The sequence below is a fragment of the Cebus imitator genome, unplaced genomic scaffold (assembly GCF_001604975.1).
Source record: "Cebus imitator isolate Cc_AM_T3 unplaced genomic scaffold, Cebus_imitator-1.0 Scaffold248, whole genome shotgun sequence".
Classification (NCBI taxonomy): Eukaryota; Metazoa; Chordata; class Mammalia; order Primates; family Cebidae; genus Cebus; species Cebus imitator.
The window spans coordinates 1,432,547-1,459,022 of NW_016107563.1; positions in this window are offsets into that span (position 1 = coordinate 1,432,547).

Here is a 26,476-nt window from a genome sequence, read left to right on the forward strand (position 1 = left end):
GACAATACATGAAATATGATGTTTTCAACATAAGAACTATTTGAAACTTTCAGAATGTTGAAACTGCGACTTGTGTTAGATCATATTTGTAGCTCTTGATGTCGTTGTAGGGCCCATTCTTTCAATATTTATCAATATTGAATATTGATACTTATCACATTTTTAATGCATTATGTATGTATAAAGATAAATCAAAGAAGTCAATTGCTCAGAAGTAACATGCTGTCTTAGTAAAGGAAACGAAACGTTATATGATAAGAAGTTTGTGATCTATACAATAAAACTACATTAAGTAGTTTTTAGTTGGTTAGTTAGAGTCTTTAGTAATTTACCACATTCAATTTGGTGCCTGGATACTCTAGTGCTGACAAATTTTGCTTAGAAGGTTTAAAAATAAAAAATATGAATAGTGATTAGTAAATTAAATGCATATATATGCGTGTGTGTGTATATATATATATGTCAGTGTATTAGTCTATTTTTATGTTGCTGATAAAGACATATCTGAGACTGGGTAATTTATAAAGAAAAAGAAGTTTAATGTACTCACAGTTCCACATGTCTGGAGAGGCCTCACAATCATGGCAGAAGGTGAAACACACATCTTACATGGCAGCAGGCAAGAGAGAAAAGAGAACTAAGTGAAAGGGGAAACCCTTTATAAAACCGTGAGATCTTGTGAGACTTATTCACCAACATGAGAACAGTATGAGGGAAACCGCCCTCATGATTCAACTATCTCCCACCTTATTCCTCTCACAACAAATGGGAATCATGAGAAACACAATTCAAGATGAGATTTTGGTGGGGACACAGACAAACCATATCAATAGGGATTTCTATTTGCTTCATATCAGGCTCTGAGACTCTAGATTCTGCATTTCTTAAGAGAAACTTTTCCATATTCTGCTAGTGGTGACTTTCTCCCATGAAGTCTCACTCTGAGCATTTCTAAATCTTGCTTTATACACTTGCCAAGGGAAGCCTATCTCCAGGGTCACATCTTTTACCACCTTCTTAGGTTTCGGCTCTTGGCCCAAGGAAAGCAAACAGCATTGGACTATGAACCAATGAGAAGGCTAGCCCTGGCCTGGACTCCAATGCATTATCTAGACTTTGCTTGTCTTTTATCTCAGAATCCAGGAGCTAGATGCTGTGGCTGAGTGTTCAAACATATTGAATAACAGCTTTTCTAAGCCTCCCTTCTGTGAAAATACAGCTCAGGGAGAGAGCTGAATCGGACAACTAGTCATTTGGCGATACTAGAAATGATCTAGGATGTACAGCTTTACTTGGTAGCAACTTTTTTGATTTTCACAAATCCATAATGAAAGTCTGACTATGGTATCTCTTTACCTGGTGTCTTGGGGCAATGGGTATTTCTTATTAATGACCTTGATGTCGTTTTTGCAAATACTTTTCATTTCAGTTCTAACTATAGGGACAGTAGTAGACAATGATGAACACAATTTACAGAATATGATGACAGTGGCTCCAAAGTGACCTTCTACCCAAGTGACTCAAATTTTTTTAAAAAAGATAACTTTGGCTAAAAGTAGAGACCAGAGTTCCAGGGCCCTCCAAGTCACATGAGACCTGAAGAGAAGCAGCATAGCAGCTCTAGTCCTTTATCTAAATGTTATCTAGTGCCTTCAACTGTTGTTTCCAACCAACGTTTATTTTTTTCTTCAGTGGAGGAAAAGCACCATTTCTTTTGGAGTGATTATGATATTAATAAACTCTATACCATCAACTAATATTTGAGAATAAATACAGTTGCTCCTATGTGAAATGGTCATATTACAGACACTTCAATTAAATTAGCAAGTTGTGGATTTAACTGGGTAGAAAGACACAAAGGACCACCATCATTACCTCTGCCCTTTACTCCACATTTATTTTATTTATGCTGATTAGGATTCTACTTGTTTTGACAACTAACAACAACACTGCTTTACTTTTTATTATGGGCTCTACTACTCTTGAAATCGCTTCCCTGTCTCTAGTAGCCTAACAATATTAAATAATAGCTCCTACCTATTGAGGCCTCACCAAATCTCATGCCCTGAAGGAAGCACAGTACTTTAGCTCATTTAATTTCATCTTCACAGGGTCTAAGAAAAATGCACTGTAATTTAAGTTTTTCAGATGAGGAAACCAGGCCCCAAAGGGATTAAGTAACTTTCATCAATCTTTATATAACTTTTAAATGACAGAAATTGGATTTCAGCCTAAATTTGACTGCAAACCTGTCTCCTTAGCCACATAACCTTTCTGTGGGATTTACCAAGACCCATATTCAGCTTTACTCTGACTTCCACAGGTCCATGGTTTGGACAATGGCAAAACCAGATTACATATAAGAGAGACAGAAGGAAAAAGCAGAATAAAAGGAGGAGGAAAGAGAAATCAAAAGAAGAAAGCAAAGAAAGATGAATGGAGAAAGAGTAAAATTTCAAAGAAAGAGAAGTAAACAGTCACAACATGTAGTAGATTGCTGATTTTCTGAATAGTGGAACTCAACATGCAGGTGGGTAATCTTGATCCTCTAAGGATATATGAAAATGTCTGGGGACATTTAAAATTCTCAGTTGGCCTGGAGGGTGCTGCTGCTTCTGGCATTTAGTGGGCAGAGGCCAACAATGCTGATAAACATTGACCAATGCATGGAATATCTTCTACAAAAAGGAATTATCAACAAGTCAACAGTACTGAGGTTGAGAAACCCTGGTCTAGGGCTTGCTTGTCCAACCTCCCCTAGCTAACACCAATCACTAAAAAAGGACATTTTGGAGAGATGAATGAAGAGATCTTCATTGTCTAGGATGCAAAAGAAACATGAAAGAAGATTTAGTACTGGTAATTTCTTTTGTTTCCCTGCAGTATCTGAGAAAACATTCTATAATGCAGTTTTAGAGTGGTACTTTTCATATTTTAATATAAATTGAAGATGTTATTCAATGTAAATTGCAATTTAAAGTGAGTGAACTCTAAGGAAGCAGAATGGGGTGGAATAATCAGTTCTAACTCTTCTGTGTGAGGACTTTAGAATCCCAGTGTTGGAATGGAGAGGACCATAAGGAACCATTATACCAAGCCTGTTATTTTACACAGGAGAGAGTTAGGGCTCAGAAAAATGAAGCAACTGCCTGAGGTCATAGATGGCTGGGTTGAGACAAAACCCCAGTTCTTCAACCTTCTAATTCTTAGTTCCTTCCCTCTACCAAATTTGGTTCTCCAATTTACTACTAACACTCACCATCAGAAATGACTTAAGCATCTTTTTCTTTAATTTATCAGGTCTATTGGTTAAAAGCACACAAGATACGGTCCAGGTGTGATGGCTCATGCCTGTAATTCCAGCACTTTGGGAGGCCAGTGGGGGTGGATTATGAGGTCAGGAGATTGAGACCATCCTGGCCAACACGATGAAACCCCATCTCTACTAAAAATACAAAAAAACAAAAACAAAAGCCAGGCGTGTTGGCACGTGCTTGTAATCCCTGCTACTCAGGAGGCTGAAGCAGGAGGATCGCTTGAACCCGGGAGGCGGAGGTTGTGGTGAGTCACGATTATGCCATTGCACTCCAGCCAGGGCAACAAGAGCGAAACTCCATCTCAAAAAAAAGAAGAAAACAAAAACAAACAGACAAACAAAAACACATACACACACAAGATGCAAGCAAAAAACCTGGCACACACACACACACATAACAACTTACAGCTTCTTTTAAAAGTTCTGTAATAGTTAATACAATATCTCCTCTTTCTTCTGAGGAGAGAAATGTGAGGAGAGAAATGATAAGTACTGTGTTTGATTAAATCAGATTATAATTTTGCCATGATGATAGTTGCTAAGCCTTTATAACTCACAGTAGTAGTAACGCTTTGATTTCACTGTTCCTCTTCATTTAATGAAGTTTTCAAATATGCCTTTCTCATCAGTGTAACTTAAGTATGGAAGAATAAAACACAATAATTAAAATCAGATGCTGTACATGAATGAACTATGCATTAACATACAAATATTTATTAGGTGCCAACTGCATGTATTGAGCACCTTAGAGTGTGACAGTGACAGCTAACCCTTAGTGCTTCTCTGTGCCAGGCAATGGTATAAGTGTATGCGTTATGTGTATTAACTCATGTACTGTACTAACCACTGTAGGATCTGGAGATGACAAGAAACTAACGTCCAACTCCTCCGTCTTTTGGGAATACGTATTTAGTTAGAGAAACAATGCATATGAGGCTGATATCCACTTGTACACAGAAATGTCTGATCAAGCCTAAAAGGAAAATGAATAGGAGAAAAAGATAGTACTAGTAAGAGCATGAGTTAATCAGACAGGGTTTCTGGGAGAGGGTGGATATACAACTAAAACTGAAAGGTAGCAGAGGTGAGGGAAAACACAGAGAGGCGCAGGGGGAGTGGGTGTCAGGCACTGTCGAAGTATAAAGAACTCTCTCCCAACTGCAACTGAGAAACCATATTAATGATTTTGTAATATGTGTTTGACTAATTGCTATTTTTCATAGTTATATTCTAAGGCAAAGTTCTAAAACCAATTAAATGACTCAAGATGAATTGAATTCAACTTGACCACCTGAACACATGAGACCTGAAGCCTTTATCTGCAAGCCAGAGGGGAAGCTCCCAGAACCGGGAGGGGATCCAAGCAGAGGATCTGCGGTTCTTCCTCAGTGGGAAAATGAATGTTATTTTTCCCTCCAGGCTGGTTCTGAGGAGTTAGCTCACACATCCAAAAGGTATCTAGTAGCCTGTCTCTTCAGCTAGCCAACAATTCCATTTGGTGGGAAATAAAAACAACAACAACAAACCACTCTTTGCTTTCCTGGGTAACTGGAACGGTGCATAGACTAATGGATTATTTGGCTCACTGATGTAGTCAAGTGTTTCTTGTTCAGAGGTGAAATTCACTCAAATATTATGTATAGAGTGAGATGATAAAGAAGCAACAATAAAACTATCTTTGTTTAATATCAATTAATTATTCTAAAATAATATTTTAGAGAAATTGTAATAAAACCCTAAAGCCTAGATATAAAAATTTCATATGTGGTTGACTGCAGATATGTTAAAAATATATTCTACTATTTAAATTTACAAGGAAAAAGCAACACCATTAAAAAGTGGGCAAAGGATGGGAACAGATGCTTCTCAAAAGAAGACACATATGCAGCCAACAAACATACAAATAGAAGCCCAACATCGCTGGTCATTAGAGAAATGCGAATCAAAACCACAGTGAGATACCATCTCATACCAAATCACGGTGATTATTAAAAAGTCAAGAAACAATAGATGCTGGCAAGGTTGCAGAGAAATAGGAAAGTTTTTACATTGTTGGCGGGAATGTAAATTAGTTCAACCATTGTGGAAGATGATATGACAATTCCTCAAAGATCTAGAACTAGAAATACCATTTGACCCAGCAATTCCTCTATTGGATATAAATCATTCTATTACAAAGATACATGCATGTGTATGTTCATTGCAGCAGTATTCACAACAGCAAAGATATGGAATTAACCCAAATGCACATTAATGATAGACTAGATAAAGAAAATGTGGTACATATACACCATGGAATACTATGCAGCCATAAAAAGGAATGAGATTGTGTCCTTTGCAGGGACATGGATGGAACTGGAAGTCATTATCCTCAGCAAACTAACACAGGAATAGAAAACCAAATGCCACATGTTCTCACTCGTAAGCGGGAGCAGAATAATGAGGACACATAGATGCAGGGCAGGGGAACAACACACAGTGGGGCCTGGCAGTGGGTAGAATGTGGGGGGATGGAAAATATTAGGAAAATAGCTAATGCATGTGGGGCTTAATACCTAGGTGATGGGTTGATAGGTGCAGCAAACTACCATGGCACATGTTTACCTATGTAACAAACCTGTACTCTCTGCACATGTACCCTGGAAACTTAAAATAAAAGTATATACATACATATGTGTGTGTGTGTGTGTGTGTGTGTGTGTGTGTATGTATGTATATATGTATTTATATATAAAATATATTACATATTCTACTGATTAATCAGAACAATTTTGGGGAGAGCGTCTACATATAGCTGAACAAATCCAGGACAGGCTTGCTTGTAATTGTTGCTTTGTAGAGAAAATGGAAAGAATGGCATGGTTAAGGGACTATCTTGAGTCCATTCAGGAAGTGGCATAATTTGTAGCATTAGGGAATGGACTACGATGTTTTCAAGGCAAATCTGACTCTGTTTTTACTTACTGATATATGTTGGCTGTTGGCTTTTATCTCTTTGGTTTTTTTTTTTTTTTCAGTAGGTCTCAGTTGCCCCATTCATTGGATCATTATTAATGTAATCTTTAAAAGAACATTATTAGAAGTTGTTGACATTGCCTGTCCATAGGATTTGAGGTCAGGAAGAAATTATATTAGAAATCATACTTTAAAAGTTTTATATAATCTGTAATTAAAATCAGATGTTCCAGATTAACCTCTGTTATAAAATGAAACAAATATAAATGAAATATGATGAACAAAGATAAATAAGAAATTCTGATAAATAAAACATGATTCTTTTCATTATTTAAGTAGCTTGGGTTTCATGATGAATGGGGAATGGCTCTGAAAATTTAAATTTTGGCATAGTTTGCTGTTAGACCATGGGAAAATATTAGCTTTCATTCTCTATGCAAATAATGGCAATACTATACTTTGGGCACTCATGGGAAAAGAGATAAGATTCATTTTAACAAATACTTTTAACTCTTTCTTTTAATCTTTTGATCAGAGGGAAGAAACACAAAGCACCTTTAGGAGGTGGTTTAAAAATAGCATAATGAGCAATGTTCTCTCTTTCAAAATCTGGAACATTGGATGGGAACTAAGTTTCTCCTCTAGGTCACCAGATTCTGGGTTTCGTTTTTATATACAAAGAAACAGTGAGAACATAACTGGCTAGATACAAAAAGTGGAGGAAATTATGGAAACCTAGAAATCCAGATATGATCATGATAATAGAGAAAAAAATATTTGGCATCATTCTCTCTATAGCACTCACCTTTTTCTTGCAAACAATCTAGATCTTGAAGTAAACAAGATGGTTTAATTTAGTGCCTGTAATAGAATCATACATGGTTCATCACTCAATTACAACAGATAGATAGTGTAAGGGAAAAATCTTTTTGCTTGAATAGTTTTAGCATATTACAAGAAATAAACATGAAATTAGATTCAGTTATGCATTTTTGGTAGGGGTAGCAAGAGAATTACGTGTTCTCATTGCATCATGTCAGGAGGCAAATTATATAAATTTGTGCCATTGCTGGTGATATTAATGTTGATTGCTTCCTTAGCATAGTGTCTGCTAGGTAACTCCATTGTAAAGCCATTCTTTTTCCTTTGTGGGGAGAGAGAACAGAACTATACGATTTCAGAGATACATCACAAAATACCTGTTAATAATCATAAAAGGAAAACTTAGAAACTATTCTATGTTGAAGAAGATTAAAGAGATAACAACTGAATGCAAGATGTAATCTGATATTTTCTTTTGCTGTAAAATATATTATTGGCATATTTGAAGAAATCTAAATAAGTTTGTAAATTATAAGTAGTATTTTATCAGTACTATGTTTCTGATTTTAAAAATTGGGTGTGGCTATGTAAAAAATATCTTTGCATTTAGGAAACACACACTGAAATATTTTGGGGTAAAGGAGAATTATGTCTGTGATTTATTCTCAAATGGATATATAAAGCAATTTAGGTAGAATGTTAATATTTAAAGAATCTAAGTGAGGTGTATGTTAACACACACTTCAGCAATTTATTAGTCCAAAGAAAAGGCCCAGTTCTGACAGCTGGTTCTTGTTTTGATTTCTTGTCTAATCCTGGGAAAAATACTTAGATCCTGTTCTTTATCACCCTCACCATTTTTCACTTTGTTCTGCTCCCATTTGTAATAAATTTATATTCAGACTTTGAAATTCCATTTCTTTATAGCCTTAGTGAATTCAGTTTTACTAAGAATAAACCCTGCTGAAAGACTGTCTTTTCCAGCCTCTGACGGTCATATAGTCACATAACCAGTGAACCATAAGCACAGTGTGGTGCAAGACTTTAGGAAGCCTGTTCAAAGGGAGCAACCCATCTGAGACAGGTACATTTAGTTCTTTGTCTCTTTCTCATTCCTCTTGTCTGCAGTGCAGGTATGATGATGCCATGTATTGAAACTTAAATATGGAAGCTTGTGTTCAGATAGTGGAGCCAAAGGACAGAAAGAGGCCTGGACTACTGATGAGTGGAGTCACTGCACGAACCTTGTACTGCCTGCCCCTGTACTTCTTTTATGTAAGAGAGAGATAAACCTTTTTTCAGGCAAGCCATTTTGATTTTGGATTTTCTGTTAAACCTATTAACTAATTGACCACATTACTCTGAGAGTCTTAATACAGTAAGATAGTTTCTCCAGCCACCTACTACTTTTAGGTATCAAATGTATATTAATTTTATTTTCCCAGTCTTCCAGGTTTGTCATGCCTTGTGGAATGACCATGACTGAAGACCAGGCTATTCTTCCTTAGCCTGAAAATAGAAAGTTGAATCAAAACTTTTGCTTTACTTTTAGGGTCTTCCCAAATAGGTAGAGATGGAGGATCCAGTGTTGTGGTGGTGACAGGTTTCTTCTGGTATACAGAGCATACACACATTTCTCCCTTTCTCCCAAGACTTTAGGATTTGGCTAGGTCCAGAAACGGAAGGCTTCTAATCATTGCAAGAGGCTGACAATGTCAGGACATGCTTATTCATAAGAGAAATTTATAGCAGAAAATCAGCATTAGTATAGACTAACCTAAGACAGGGTTGTCAGCATCTCTCTTTCATGCTTGAGACCTCCGCTAGCTCTCTGCTACATCAAAACTTCTCTTAGGACTTTAAAGCCTCCCGCGTGTTTTCCCATGCCTCTTACTTGGCTAATTATTTCTCCCATTCCTTATTAAGCAGCCCTCATCTTTGCACACCAGTTACATCATTTCAACTCCCATCTCTAGACTTTTCTTACTCTGCCTAATCTTACTATTACTTGGGAATCAGTTCAAGTTTTACCTTTTTCTTCAATCAGCCTCTCATTACTCAAGTCCTCATTGAGTCAACAGCATAAAGCTTAGTAATTAATCATTACTGTATGTTTCACAGCAAAGCCATTTCCTTGGGCAAGACTGAGACTTCTTTGAGGCTCATCCTCAGTATATCTCATGGATGTCTCATGCTTTTGTGTATGTGGTTTTCTATATCTATGTTATTTTATCAAATTTCAATCCACCTAAATGTGGCAAATAAAATGTATTTTTTTAATTTTAGGTTTTTAATGATTATATATTTAATTATTATACATAATAGGTGTATGTATGTATGGGGTACATGTTGTTTTTGATATAGGCATACAATGTGTAATAATGATATCAGGTAATTGGGGTGTCTAACACCTCTAGCATTTATTTCTTTGTTTGAGAAACATTTCAGTCTTACCACCTTAGTTATTTTAAAATATGCAATAAATTATCATTGTCTGTAGTTAGTTACCCTGTTGGATGATCAAATACTAGACCTTATTCATTCTAACTACATTTTCGCACGCATTAACCATTCCCATTTATCCCCACTCTCCCTCATCCCACTACCAAGAACCCTCATGGGCTAAACCTCACTTTGAATCTGGCCTGCCCTGCAGCAGTGTGATCATAGCTTACTGCAGCCTTGAACTCCTGGACTCAGTGATACTTCTGCCTCAGCCTCTTAAGTATCTAGGACTACAAGTGCAGGCCACCACACCAGGCTAATTTTTTATTTTTATTTTTTGTAGAGATGAGGTCTTGCTATGTTGTCCAGGTCGTTCTTGAACTCCCAGTCTCAAGTGATCCTCCCACCTTGGCATCCCAAAGTTCTGGGATTATAGATATGAGCCACTGCAGCCAGCATGTTTTCTTTTTAAACAATCATTTAATTGGAAGGAAAGCTGTGAAGTCAAAATAAGTAAAATGGGTAACAGGAAATAAGTTAGATAAAGATTAGGACTCAACTCTTCTTGTTTCCCAGATATTTATCTTCCTAATAAGCAACACAAGTTAGAATGTAAGCTCAATGAGGTCACAGTCTTTAGGTTTGTTGTTGTTTTTATTGGTATATCCCCAGTATCTAGAAGAGTATATGGCCCTTGTAGGTCCTGAATACATATTTATTGAATAACTAAATGAGGGCTTTTGAGGCTTGACAATAAATTTTGTCCTTTATTGTAAAAGATCATAGATATATAAACTGATTTTCCCCTATCTTCAAGAAAGTGTCTTACAGTTAGGTAGAAGGAATAAGATCTAGTGTACCATTGCAAACTAAAATTAACCACAGTATGCACATTAACAATTCACATTATTGATAGATGGTGGAACTCCTAGATGGAAATATTTACAGGGATAGGAATTCAATGCATTTTTTTTAAAAAAGATATCACATGTAGCTGAAATGTACCGATTAGTGCTGTGGAAGCTGACCTGAAGTTAACTGGAAATCCGCTCAAATTTTCCAACTTAAAATCATACAGTCCTGTTTTATCAGAGAGTTTATGAGTGAACTGTTTAATTTTGTGGCTGATAAATAATGTGTGATAATGACATCTTCCCATTTGCTGTTTACTTATACAGGTAGAAGCAGCAGGCACATAAAGAAAGATCTGACGAATACTTTATCATTTGGAGAAACCACATCAAACATTTGAGGCAACCAAGGGTGTAAACATTCTGTAACTGAGGTCACATTATGGAATGGTTAAGGGGCTAATAGGGACTGAAGACATTGTGATGGGATGGGAGACGGAAACAAAAGACATCTTTCCTAATACCATTGAAACTGTAGGGAGGGCAACTTGTGTTGCTCAAGAAAACTCTATGATCAGGAATGACAACTGTAATACACTGTGGTGTCTGGGAATATTTACAGGGGTAAGAATTCAGTGCATTTTTCTACTGCTTCTAAATAATGATTCATGATAATACATTGATTTTCAACTATTCTGTGCATTTTGGACATGTAGATTCTTGGTCTAGAATTAAGTAGATAATGGGATTGCCCCATTAGATAATGTGTGAGAGTGGGTGGTAGAAAAATCTCACTCTAACCCTCACTCTGGCTGTGCACACAATTTCAGTCCTGTAGGGAAGGGAGAAGCCATCTTAGGACTTCATCAAACACACCTGGCCTTGGATAGGTGAGATAAAAGAAAACCCGGGAAAGCCACGGGAAAGAAAAGGGTATTCAGTGACGAAAAGAGTACTTTTGTCTCCTTTCCAAAGCTCCATAGGTACTCCATTTTCTCCCAGTTGGTCACATTTTTATAGGCCTCCACCTTCCTGTCAATTAGCCTTCTGGTCTCCTGTCCCTCCATCCTTTCATTAGCCTGGACTCTGGTAGTACTTGAGCTATCTGAAGGAGGTGGGTGTGCTTTTCCATGCTTATTTCAACCCTGATTCATTTTCTCAGCAGACTGGCCAGAGAGAAGTCCTTGAAACCCACTAATCCTACAAAGTCCTGAAGCAACCTTATTCTGTGTGATTAGCTCATCCCAGATGAGTTGTTCTTTAGGAGTGAAGTGCCTAGTTATTTCTATGGAGATTTTTGTCAGTGTCAGAAATAAATTTTTATGTTAAATCTAAATATGCAGCAATAAATAAATTAAGAAATGTGATCAAAACCAACAGTCTTTGGCACACATGTGTACATAACGATAAATACTGCTTTGCAATTCAGAAGCATCATCTAGCCTACACAGATTCCATTTTTACCAAGAAGGCAAAAGGTAAAAGAGAAAGAGAGAGAGAGAGAGAGAGAGAGAGAGAGAGAGAGAGAGAGAGAGAGAGAACTAGAAGAGAGAGAGCTGTAGAGAGAGAGGGGAAGACAGAAACATACTTTGGGGATGGGGGTGGGAGTGGGAGCAGAAAAAAAAATCAAAGAATCAAACTCAATCCTGAGAATGTTGGCTGAAGATGTGTAATATGCCTTTTTCTGTGTTCAGCCATAGTTTTCTGCCCTAAGATAGTAGTTTTCAAACTTAAGGATACTTTGCTTTAATAAGGAATATGAATTTAATATAATGTCTAAGTCTCCACCTTCAGAGATACTGATTCAGTTGATTCAATAAATCAGGAGTAGAGTCTAGGAATTTTCCTTTTAATAAAGACTTCAGAAAATTCAGATTCAGGTGGTCCTGTGAAACTTTGTAGGGGGTGGTATGTGTGTATGAAATTTTCTTTTGAATAAATGTGACCATACTAGAAATTCAGGGTTTATTACTTGGACAAAGGAAAAAATAAAGCATGTATGAGTCATGGACGGGAATTGGAAATCTTCTTTATCTGTGAACTGCCATGATATCTAATAATCTAATAGGGAAGAGATACTATAGTTATTTTTCTGTTGTGCTTTTTCAACCGATGTGTGAGATTTTATGAGGTTTATCATCATCTGAGCTTACATAAAAGGCAGTCTAGAGTCTCTCACAAAACTTTCCAGAAGTGAGGCTAATCAGATAGCAAGGTATATTAGGAGAAAACACAGCATGATAGCAGTGACAACCCCATTTGACCATGAGGAGCTCTGGGGTCCGGTTTTGGTGCTTCTTTGGGTAAACATCTGAAGTTCTTTGGGTATCATGATTCTTGCCTCTAAAATGAAGGATGTGGGGAAGAAGGCTTTTTGGTTCACTTCTAGAGCTGAATTCTGCAGAAAGACTTTGTGTTTGCCTTTTGGAGTAACTCATTGCTGTCACAAACTGGATAAAGGTCAGGTAGTCCATGAGTACCAAGTTGTTAAGGCATAAAATACTATCAACAATTGTATTTGGTACCTTCTAGGTACCAGGATCTCTGCTTTATGTTTTATATGCATAATCCCCAACCCTTCCCTGAATACAGCTTGGTTTCTGTACTATCACTTTATGTATTAGGAAAATATGATTCGGGGAAGATAGGTAGCACAATGTAAGGTTTAAGAGTAAGAGTTCTAGAGCAGCTAGACCTGGGCCTGAATTCTGACTCCACCTCTCAGTAACTATATGATTATGTATGTAAAAGTTGCTGAACATTCTCCATGACTTAGTTTTCTCATTTGTAAAATGTGAATTATAACAGTTTTTCTCTCATGGGGTTGCCATATATGGTACATGTTATGCAAGTGTTTGCTCTGACAGTTATTAAATATTTTGTTAGAGCTGAGATTTGAATCCAAATCTGTTTGGATGTGAAACCCATGCTAGTTCTTAGCCCAGTGATTGAAACAACATTGCTGAGCCAGTGTTTGGGTCCAAATAAAGATTCAGTGAGTCAAGATGCATCATTTAGTCTCAAAAATGAATGTCAAAAGTAACTGGCAAGGAAGAATACAACATGTTCCCAAACTGGGACCAATTAAAATTTTAAGCCATTATATTTCACATAAACCTTCTGGAAACTTTGAATTAAATCCATGATTCAAATAAAGTTATGAGATTAAACATAACATCCATATTGTAAGAAAATTCACATACACACACACACATGCACACACATACAAAATAACACACACTGTTTATTTGTCACCCTCAATATGCTAGTACAGTTGGAGCAAAAATTTCTACTTTAAAGATAAGTGAACTAAAGCACAGAGCAGAGCAATCATTTGCTGAATGTTGGATTAAGTGCTCTCATAGACTTTACAGTACAGAAGGGCTCATAAGTGGACAGAGAAATGTAATAAATAATTATGATATTATGATAAGGTCTTCAGTTACCCATCCATCTATTCCTTCTTTATCTGACACCAGTTTTCCTGTGTGCTAACTTAGACACTTCCTTTTACTGAGAAGCTTCATTTTATTAATTATCTGCACATTAGTTAAGATCAATCCTTCCATATTCTCTAGTCATTAAATGCTTGTCATTTTAAAAGCAGTGTCTTTTCATTTTGCAGGTTTGTAGAAGTTCAACTTAGTCCTATAAACAGATCTAATATAGTTGTAGAATACAGAGAACCAATCTTGCCTCTGAATAATATTCTTAATCTATAGATTGATTTATTAATCTACCTATTGATATATCAATCAATCATCTGGTACATTGGCCAGTAGGTGATAACTAATTGTTGAACAAATATGGTAGAAACTTTCCTTCACTTGCTCCAGCAATCCTGTTGGTGAATGATAACTCACCTCATCTTCCAGCAGAGGGCAGTAGAATACACTCTGTAGCACCAAGGCTCTGGGAAATACTGGTGCTGTTTTTAAAGTACGATATCCAGACGTGTGAAGATAGAGAATAAGGGGACAGTTTTTGGTGAAAGATGTTATATCTTTAACCAAAAAGAAAGGAAAAGAGCTGTTATATTAATTCTTGTTATAAAATATTTTTCATTGTAATATTTTTCTTCTTCAGGGAATCAGTAGTTGGTGTGTGATTCAAAACTGCTCATCACTAGAGAAGCCTAGACTTTGCAATTGCCTTTGTTAATTCCTTCTGTATTTAAACAATATCTATACTGTATTTTCTTTGTAGAATGAGTTATAGGTAATATAAATATGACCCCGTGATTATTAGTTTATTTAATAAGGCAAATGCTTTTTGTTTTTTTTTTCTAGAGCCGAATTTTGCAGAAAGTCATTGTGGTTGCCCTTTTAAGTAATTCACTGCTGTTACAAACTGGATGAATTTCAGGTAGTCTGTAAGTACCAAGTTGTTAAGGCATAAAATACTAGCAACAATTTTGTTAGTAGTTATTAAAATATGTTATAGTTGGATAAATCTGTGTCCTATAATTATTAGATTAACTATTGAATAAACATTCTAAAAGTAACTTTAAAGAAACATTATTGAGGCAGAGATCTTTTTCTAGAGTTCCACCTGCATAGATTTTTTTTTTCAAAACTTGTTTGCTTATGGCATACTTGTAAACACGTTACGATATGTGGAGAGTTGTCTCAGTATTTAGTCTTTGATTTCACCACCTGCTTGATGATATTTAATATGCAGACACTCACATGTACACATCTCTATCATCCACAACATCCACACTGTCCTTGTTCCTCCTTTTATTATGGTTATCTCTGTCTGTGCTGAGTTTCCATTTGGAGGACAGGAAGTAAAGGAAGTAAGAAAATCTCACAGGGAAGGGAATAAAATTCACTGGGCTAAGTGGGGAGGTGGAGGGGAGGGGAGAGGAGGGGGGTACAGCGGGTAGGGGGGAGGATGGGGAGGGATAACACCAGGAAACAGTCCTGATGTAGGTGATGTGGGGGGTATGGCATGTATGTACATGTATGTACTTATGCAACAATCCTGCAGGATGCAGGATGTGCACATGTACCCCAGAGCCCAAAGTACACTTAAAAAAAAAAAAGAAAATCTAAATGCTCCCCCAGATGACAACTCCTTGAGATATTCCAGTATTGGAGACTGTCAGGTAATGCTGGCTACTTGTAACTCAGCTGCATCCCAGCCATGATGAAAGTGAAACTGGAATTTGAGGAAACAGTGGGTTGAGAAGAAGAATGGGCCACAATAGAAGAGTTAGAGTTTTCTGAGCAAAGTGATATATGCTGTCATTTTTAATAGTTCTCCTGTATAAGATTTCAAGTCCATATCATCCCAAATACTGTTTTTGTTGGTTTGTTTGTTTTTGTTTTTTTTTTATTTTGTGAAGCATCTATGTTGCATTTCATCTCTGGTTCACTTCAACTCAAAATTTTCTAAATAGCTCCTCGTATGTGAGTGTTTGAATGGTTTGATATAACAATCTTTATCATTACATCAACAGCTTTTGTTGCTGTCCCAAGCATTATTGATGACCTACTCTGTGTCAGGTACCCCAATTCCACAGAGACAGGAAATAAAGCACTAAACGAATAAGTGAGGTAATTTCAGATAGTGATAAGTGCTGTGAAGAAAAGTAAATAAATATAATGCAGAGGTAGTAGAAGAGGAGTGTGCTCTGACTAAACCTAATCTTGGTTTAGATGCTAGTTTTAGTTGGTACTTAGGTGGTACGAGATATCAGAGAATGCTTACCAAAGTATGTGATATGTAAACTGAGACCTGAAGTATTCACAGATGTGAGAGGTAAAGGGGAAGATGGTGGGTGAAGAGCATTCCAGGCAGAGAGAAGAGTATTTGCAAGATCTAGATGGTATGACTTGTCCTGTCAAGTTGCTGAAAATGACCCAGATCTGCCCAGGGCCTCTGAGTGAGCCTGGTGGGTGATAAGGCTGGAGAGGCTGGCAGGCCACAAACAAATGAAGGGTCTCTAAGCCTTGTTAAAGTTTTCAAATTTTGGCCCATGAGCATGAGGAATCAATATTCATTAAATGGAATCGCTTAAAGTTCTAAGAAATATTTTCAGAATATGTTTTAATACAGGGTAACATTTTCTAGTTTATAAACGTATCTATTTTACCAAATCTCTAAATATTACAGTGGCTTAAGTTTATGAGCAGAAGTTAAATCTCTTGTCCTTTATTTTTTTGGGTAAACAATTGTATAGTAAATCTAGATGATTTTTACCTCAAGGATTTAGATGGGAGTAGTTTTTCTGTTTTTGTTTGTTTGTTTGTTTGTTTTCCTCTAAAAGAAAGCAGCGTTGGCATTTTGGTGATGTCACGATGTTTATATTTTTGAGGGCTGGGCAATTGTTTCTTGCTCACTCAGTCCGACCTGCACATACCTGCTTTCCTAAAAAGCTTTTAAAACATTTATTTCCAAGCTCCCCAAATCATCTACCTATTTTGCAAATAGAAGGAAGCTGGAAGAAAAAAGGTGTGGATAAGTGTAACAAAGGGCAGATATTACGAGCCTTCAAAAAATGACAGGTAAATTGGGTTTCACTGCTTTCTAGATTAAAACTCCTCACTGGCTGTTATTGTATTTATAATGAAATACAGGCTGTAAAGTGAGGCCATGTGACCCTGGCCACTTCTGCAGCTCCCTCTCCACCTGTTCTCCTGGCTCACTGGCTCCTGCATGGCAATCTCATTGACCTCTGACAGTGTCTGCAAACACCAAGCTCTCTCCTTCTTCAGGGGCTTATTGTGTGCTGTTCCTTCATTGGGGGATGCTCTTTCCTTCCCCCTAGGACTGGTTAACTCCACCCCTCAGGTCATTGTTCCTTCCATTAGAGAGGTTTGCCCTGCCCCTCCATATCTAAGTTAAATATCTGCCGTATTGTTCTTCATAAAAGCACTTGACATAATTGTACATTTGTTAATTTTGATGAAATTATAACTGAATAGCATTTACTGTGAATCAGGCATATGCTACGTAGTTTGCATAGTTTATAATCTTTAATTCTCACGGCGTCATTTGTCCCACCTCACATAAGTTTTAGAGGGGTTATGGAACTTTTCCAGGGTCCAGAGCTAGGAAAGTGGTTGAGTCAAAATTCTATCTGAAACAGTCTGGCTCCAACATGCTCCTCACTTCTAATTATTTGCAAAACTGCCCCCAAAATGGCTTTCTCCATGCAGGGCTCCATTCATTCAGTTAACCCTCACAGCAGTCCTAGGAAGCAGTACTGTTAGTATTATCATCCTCATTTTACAGATGAGAAAATCAAGGTATGAAGAGTAATTTGCCTAACATTACGCCCAAGTTGAAAGTATATATTTGTGCAAACAAGAGACCTCAAAGGACAGTGGTGAACCAAGGTCACAATCCAGGAAACTTGACCATGGGCTCTTCTTTTAATCAATCTTGTACATGGGCCCTAGTGCTGCTCCCTCCTTCTGGTTCAATGGATACAGGGGCCGTTTTGTTCAGCACCACACACCCAGCACTGTGCTCAGATGAGCAAGTCAATAAGTTTTTGTTGAATCAGTGAAAAGAGAGTGTTGGTCTTTTCAATCATGGCTGAAAATTGTGTTTGCTCAAGCCTTTATATATGTGTGTGTGTGTGTGTGTGTGTGTTTGTGTGTGTGTGTATTCATAAACTCCCCTAGGTAGCTAGCTAGCTTTCCACACAGCTGGAATTACAGGAATATGTCAACACCACTCCAAGCTAATTTTTGAATTTTTTTGTAGAGATAGGGTCTTGCTATGTGTTGCCTAGGCTGGTCTTGAACTCCTGGACTCAAGCAATCCTCCCTTCTTGGCTTCCCAAAGCGTTAGGATTAGAGGCATGAGCCAGAATGCCCATCCCAACATATATTTTATCATCAAAAGTTATTTTCCAAAACCTTACAGATATACCTGTTATATTAAATTATAAAACAGCCTTCACTGCCTATTTTTGTCACTGCTCTAGTGCTTTCAGCTACTATATGGGGTATTTCCAGCAGATATATCATCAGCTCACTCATAGCAGAAGTGAGAAGTCCTTCATTGGCCACTCAATTTTTCTAAGAGGATGTCAACCCATTTCCAGTACAGCAGTTTTATGTTGGCACTTGTCAGTTACATATTTCTAGGTAACAAACTACCCCATAAAGAATGTAAACAGCAACCATTTATTATTTCTGAGTCTCTGGGTTGGCTGGGCTATGGGGCTTATCTGGGTTGAGTTCTGCTGTGCTTGGGTCAGACTTGCTCAAGCGTCCGTGATCATCTGAGTGGTTGACTGGGAACTCTTTTCCACAAAGTCCCTTCTCCTCTGGCAAGCTAGCCTTGATTTGTCCTCTAGGTAGTGGGGATGGGGGAATGAGCAAATGATTTTACCAGTCCCTGCTTGAATTGTTTGTTACTATCTCATTGGCTAAAGGATATCATATGGTTAAGTCCATAGTTGGTGTAGAAGAGTACCACCAGAGGGTGTGGGTAAATGAAGATGAAAAAATTATGGCATCAGTACAAGAAAAAAAAAGTGTAATATGGAATAGTATTTACTTAGAAGGACAATCTTGAAATCACAGCAACAATATTTATCAGAGATTCAACTGAGAGGAACTGTAAATACAAACCTGAATTAACATATGCCTGTAGAGAACTGAATAACTGGACTATTTTTCTGACCAAAAAGGCTCTTATTTTTACTAAATTGTGCTTTGACATTAATGCCATTTGTCTAAGAACAGTCTTTGTTGGGTCTACTGCAGTGGCTCTTACCAGGCAAGGCATGGAGGTGGGGAGATGTGGACTTTTCCCCTCAGGTGACATTTGGCAATGTCCAAAGATGTTTTTGGTTGTCACAGCTGGAGGAGGAGTGCTATTATCTTCCAGTGGGTAGAGGCCAGGGATGCTGCTAAACCTCTTACAATGCACAGGACAGCTTCCCACAGCAAAGAGTTCTCCAGTAAAAATGTCAATGGTGCTGAGGTTGAGAAACTAATCTGCTGAAAGGACATTGTTGATAGGTTTTCCAGAGATTCTTTTGAAAACATTTTTTTCCTAAGTATGTATCAGAAATAGTTTTGCTAAACAATTGTTTTGGCTAAGTGTTTAGACACATGCTGTGAATTGAATAAATGGTCAATTTTTCCATTTTGCAATGGCTGGTAGGATGCTTATAGTCAAATTTGTTACCTACCTGTAGAAAATAGTCCTGTCTCTATTTTTTCATTTCTTTTAGAGATGAAGTCTTGCCATGTTGCCATGTGGTGGCAGTTTACAGTTGTGATCATAGCACATACAGCCTCAAACTCCTGGGCGCAAGCACTCCTCCTGCCTCAGCCTCCCAGGTAACTGGGGCCATATGCTCACACCACTGCATCTGGCTTTTATTTTTTATTAGGCTCATTTTTTTGCTTCATTTTATTGCCCTACCATTAATTTTTCTTTGCCTTTTTCCACTATTTCTAATTTATGTTATTTTGTTATTTTTATAAGTTCCTGGAAGCTGTCTTAAATCTTATTTTTAAAAAAAATCTAGGGGCATAAATGAATACTTGTTAACATAAAGTATTTATACCCTGTGATCAAGGGCTTATTCAAAAATAAGTACAGCATGAGAATTCCTATGTGTAGTTACTGGAAATGAGCATGTGCTCTCCGATCTAAGACCGAAATTAATTTGACTCTTAAATAAATAAGGTCAATAAAAGCAAAAGGTTGAATAACATTTAAAGTTTGAGTGCTGTACCTACTCAGCATGTTCTATTATGTGTCTAAGGTAGTGACTGGCATATAGTTAAGTTCTCAATATATATTTTTTGAGTAAATACAGTAATGATTTTAATTTGTTTCCATTTTGAGAATGACGAGAATGTTTTCAAAAATTTCCAGATTCAAGAAGGCCTTTGTTGACTAAATATGATGGGTTGCTAACTGTTAGAATTTTAGCTTTGACTAATTTGTGAAGAAATGTGGAGTTTCTGAAGTTACTATTACGTTTCTAGGAGATATATGTCTCTGTAACAATTGAATTAATTCATACTGGATAAATTTAGCCAGACAATAGGGGAGAAACTTATGAGCAGGGTGCTCTTAGCATCGTACTGCTTTTCCTCATGCTCTAGGGAAGTCACAAGCAATCTTTTCAAAATCTCTTCAATAGAACCTCTTCAATAGATACTATTGTAATGGCAATAGTATTTTGTTACAGAGTCATTATAGCTTTCTAACCTCTAGGATAAAAGGCCATAATTTCCAGTGGAATTCTGTCATTCACTAAGAAAACAAAAACCTATAAAATGGAAGTGAGTCAGTATAAAATGGAAGCTAACTAATTAGGATAAACATTTATAAAGCCATAAAGAAAATGCAGTTTTTCTTTATCCCCTCCACTACTGCCAGGAAAAGCAAGCAAGCAAACAAACAAACAAACAAAACATCTTGACTGTACTAGTAAATAGTCTTCAAATACATAATAGAAACAATTAACAAATTTATATCCATTTCAGGATAAAATGATGGTATTTGAAGATATAATAATTTGAACAAAGAATGCTTTGCTGTAGATGGGACAATAGCCATCCAGTTTTATTTTCCATTACTATTTTGCCTGAATCTTGAATTTTAACAATTTGCTTATGGAACTTATGCATTGGAGACTGAACTTGATACTGACTTTTTGTGTTAATGCATGAGATATTTTGGACCTATCACTGTGACGCTGTGAATCTGAAAGCGCTTCTAGGGTGTCCAATAATTTATGGTTGCTTTTATTTCTCCCATATACTCATACATGTTTTCTCTAGATACCTGGGGCTAGTTCTTGAATTACATATTCCTTCATTTTCCCGTCATTTATGACAAATGAATGAACATGGGACCACCATGTGCCAGGTAGACACTGGGCTAGTTGCTGAGAATGCAACCATAATCAAGATATTAATACATGATTTTCTCTTCAAATCCTAATGACATTCAACAGTAACAATTCAATGATTTAACATAGTATTAACAGCTAACATTGATTGGGCCCTCACTGTTTCAGGCATTATTATTGTTTTACAGGAAATATTTTGTTTAATATTTATAACAACCCAATGATGTAAATGCTATAATTATCCTAATTTCATAGTTGTAAAGACTGAGAATTTTTTGCTTAGTAGGAGAGATTATAAGGCAAATGATTATTTAAATATCTTTAATAAATGACATGACAGAGGGCTGGGTGCAGAAGCTCACACCTGTAATCCCAGAACTTTGGGAGGCTGATGCACGTGGATCACCTGAGATCAGGAGTTTGAGACCAGCCTGGCCAATATGGTGAAACCCTGTCTCTACTAAAAATACAAAAATTAGCTGGGCGTGGTAGTGAGGGCCTGTAATCCCAGCTACTTAGGAGACTGAACCGGGAGAATCACTTGAATCCAGGAGGTAGAGGTTGCAGTGAATCAATATAGCACCACTGCACTCCAGCCTGGGTGACAGAGCGAGACTCCGTCTAATAAAAAAGACATCTCAGGGTTGAATGGTGGTGTGGGAATGTAAAGGAGAGAAAAGAAACATGGTTTAGAAAATCAGAGTTGTCTGCAGAAGGCAGAATTGTAAACACAAACTCCGAAGATTTCTCATCCTAATCTCTGGGACTGGGAATATAATGTGATGTCATATTTGTGATTATGTTACCTTAGATGATAACAATTTTGCAAATAAAATTATAGCTATTCATCAGTTGCCTTCAAGTTAATAGAAAGGGAAATTAGCTGAGTGGGCACAATCTTATGAGTCCTTTAAAAGCAGGGATTTTTTTTGCCCTCTAGCTGGTAGCAGAATAGAAAGTCAGAGAGATATTTGTTGATTGGATGCACTGTTGCTGGCTTTGAACACAAAGAGGACTGTGACGAAGGCCTGAGAATGGCCCCTGGGAGCTGCTAGTGAGCCCTCACAGCCAGCAAAGAAATAAAAACTTAGTCCTACAACCAAGGAAATAGATTTTGCCAACCATCTGAGAAATTGAAAGTAGATTTTTCCCACCCATCCTGGCTGCTACCTTGAGTTAGCCTTATGAGCATCTAAGCAGAGAAGCCAGTTAAGCATAGCTGAGCTTGTGACCTATAGAAATATGCACTAATAAGTGGATGTTGATTTGGGCCACTAAGCTTGTGATAATAGGTTATGCAACAATAGAAAATGAATACAGTTGCACTGAATTGGTGACTTTGTAGCTGATTGAATCATAAGTAGGAGCTGGATGGTGATGGCGGAATATAATGTTCCAAGCTAAGAGAGCCATACTGTCAAAGTCTCTTAGATCATGATGAGTTTCAGAAATTCCAAGAAGCTTAACGTGGCCAGACCATGGACTGTGTTTTGGGGAAGGGGGTGATATGGGGGAAGCAGGGAAGCAAGATAAAGCTGGAAGGGGCTGGAGAAGAGAGCAAGGCCAGGTCAGAATGATACATTGTCAGTTGTATAGAAGTTTGACTTTATCATAAGGGCAGTAGCAAACCATGAAGAGGATTATTTGGGATGTGCAAATCATATTCACTTTTTACAATAATTCTCTCCAGTGAGGAGAATGGAATAAAGAGCAGGACTGGAGGCAGAAATCCAGTTAGGAGGCTGTTGATGTAATGTAATCATGAGTTGTTAGTGCTTGGAGCTAAGTGATTGGCTATCTCATAGTCAATCACTAAGTCCTAACAAATTAATTAATTATTAATTAATTATTATTATTTTTTGAAACAGAGTCTTCCTCTGTTGCCCAGGCTGGAGGGCAGTGGCATGATCTTGGCTCCCTGCAACCTCCGTCTCCCAGGTTCAAGTGATTCTTGTGCCTCAGCCTCCCGAGTAGCTGATATCACAGGCGCCATCACCATGCCTGGCTAAATTTTTGTACTTTTAGTAGAGATGGAGTTTTGCTATGTTTCCCTGGCTGGTTTCAAACTCCTGAGCTCAGGCAATCCACCCGCCTCAGCCTCCCAAAGTGCTGTGAGTACAGGTGTGAGCCACCATGCCTGGCCAAATTAATTTATTATAATATTATTATATTAATTTGTCAGAATCTAGTGATTAACTGTAGGAGAGGATAGAGATAAGGATAGGTAAGATGACTCCCAAGTTTCTGTCTTGGGCAACTGTATGGAGTCATCTTTAGCAGAGATAGAAAATTTGGGATGTGCAATTGGTTGAAGGAGGTTGATTAGGAATCAGTTGCCTTCAAGTTAATAGAAAGGGAGATTAGCTGAGTGGGCACAATCTTGTGAGCCTTTTAAAAGGACTCATATTTTAATATGTGTTGAGTTTGAAGACGCTGTTTTTCATAAGATGATAACCATTGAAAATGGATACATGGATCTGGAGTGCAGGATAATAGTATGGATTTATAATTCATTAGCATTGTGCTAAGATAGGCAGGCTACAGTAGTAAATAGACCCTCCTAGCCTTCCTCATCCCAATTTCAGTGGCTTAAAATAATAGATGTTTAGATCAAAGTAAGGTGTGCTTCTTCTCCATGTGGCCATTCTGGGATCCAGGCACTTTCTATCTTGTGTCTCTGCCATCTGTAAGACAGTGGCTCTCAACTAGGAGTGATTTAGCAATGGTTGGAGATAATTTGGCGTTTTATAACTGTGAGGAATCCTACCGAAGTCTACTACATAGAAAGCAAGGATCTACCACACATCCTGCAACACACAAGATAGCTCCCATGACAAATAATTATCTGGCCCAAGATGTGTCAGATAATTTTTTATCAATAATGCCAAGGTTGACAATCCTTGCTCTAGAACTTCATCATATAACTCACGTACAAGAGGACAAAACACAGAGAAAAGTGCATGATTGATTTTTACTGGTAAAGCCTGGAAGTAGCAAGTATCACTCCCCTTCTTTCTCTGGAGCTAACTTAATCACATGGCTACAAACAGCAAGAAGTTTAGTCTAAGCCAGAGATTGGCAAACTATGACCTTCAGGACTAATCCAGTCTGCTGCCTATTTTTGTAAATAATGACTTATTGGAACACAGTCATGGTCATTTGTTTACATACTGTCTATAGCCACTTTCATGCTACATCAGCAGAGTTGAGTAGTTGCAACAGAGATGACATGAAATGCATAGCCTAAAATATTTACTATTTGGCCCTTTATTAAAAAATTGCCAACCCCTTGTATGGGAATATACACAGGATAAAAGAAAAGGGGACTTTATTAGAAGACAATTGGTCTCTACTATGAGAAAAGACATGTAATTGAAATTATGGTAGAACACTATATTGCCCAGGGAGAATGTTTATGGGGAGAAAACAAAAGATAACGCTTAAGCTCACAGTTAGGTTTTATTGACAGTAAGACATCATGACTGGACTTGGAAGGAAGACTAAATGTAAACTTATATCATACTTTAGTGCCTGTTTTCGAAATAGCCATTGACATAAAAAGTAATTAAGGAAATGCAATGTTAAAGAATAGCTTTGAAAACTTACATTAGGTTCTAACTGGCAGTAACAAACATGGCCACATGAAACTTTTTCTTCTGACTTTTATGGGGAGTTATTTAGTTATTTCAAGTTCTCTTAAGTGTCTTAGTCTTAATAAATTATCTATGTTGCAGATGGGAAGTAGCTGGAATAGGTATTTTACTTGTGTAGTAGGTATGAATATCTGCCAATCTGGATCTGTGAAAAATGTCACTTTATTTTTTATAATGTGACCTAATTTATATTTTTGAGCCTTCATTTAGAAATGCAGAAATTAGCTCTCAGTCCACTCAGGGTCTCCTTGGGTTACATCTGTGTCCCAGGGTTGCATGGGGAGGGCTTATGTAGCACCAGACATCAAGGAATATCTGGCCTAGGTCTTCATCAATTGAGGCTGGCTTCTGCAGAGATAACCCAACCTTCTATATTTTGTGATGCTAGGCCCAGAAGTTTGCAAACTACATTTCTCAACCCTTTGCAAGCTGGATTCTAATTACGTTCTGCAATGTGGAACACTGGTGGAAAGTGGAAGGAAGAAAGAGGGGAAAGGATGCTCCAGCACATTTCCAGTTTCTGCTAGCATCCCTCCAGTGGAAGAGGTAGGTTAAGGTTCCAGCCTCCAGCTTCTTTTGCATTTCCAGCATTAAGACACTTGCCCTCTCAGAAGATCCACCAGCATTAATCTTGAGGTAGCTCTCTCAAATAGAGGTTCAAGCAACACTCATAGGTAGAAGTGGGCTTGCTTCTACGTTCCTACATTCAGGTAACTTTATTTCCTTACTTTTGTTCCCCCATTTCTGGTGATGGTAGCTGCTTTTTAAAATAATGAGTATTTGAGTGACTCAGTGTCTCATTTTTGTTCTTTTGGCCTCTTGACACCCATTTAGCTTGTTCCCTTTGAAGTCCCTGGTTAGGGCCAGGTCTGAATTTCTATCTGGTCTTTGATTGGCAGGCACATCTTAGGTTTTTCTTGTGTGTTCTTGTTTCCAACCTGTGAGGACTCTGCATGCTTGCCAGCTATCTGGATTGCTCTTGGGTGGGCCTGGAATATTCAAGTGCTGCTTCCTTTGTTACTCTTGCACCCACATCATGCTAGTCTGTTCCTTTCATCTTGAAATAAACTCCTTAGGAGAAATGTGAGGCTGTCTGAAAGCCACCTGCCTAGATGCACATCAGATAGACAGCTCTTTTGCTTCTGTACTGTGCTGGGCTTTCCTCTTTCCCTGGGCTTTTCTCTGGGATGATGACATAATTCCACCTCTATCATAAGATTCACACCCCAACCTCACCTCCAGGACATGGCCCTATATCAAAGATGCAATGATATACCATGCTTTAAAAAATTCCCCTTTGGCCAGGTACGGTGGTGCCTCATGCCTGTAATCCCAGCACTTTGGGAGGCTGAGGGGAGCAGATCGCTTGAGGTCAGGAATTTGCAACCAACCTGACCAACATGGTGAAACCCTGTCTCTACTAAAAATACAAAAATTAGCCAGGCGTGGTGGCATATACCTGTAATCCCAACTACTTAGGATGCTGAGGCAGGAGAATCTCTTGAACCCAAGAGGTGAAGGTTGCAGTGAGCTGACATAGCATCACTGTACTCCAGCCTGGGCAACAGAGCTAGACTCTGTCTCAGAAAAAAAA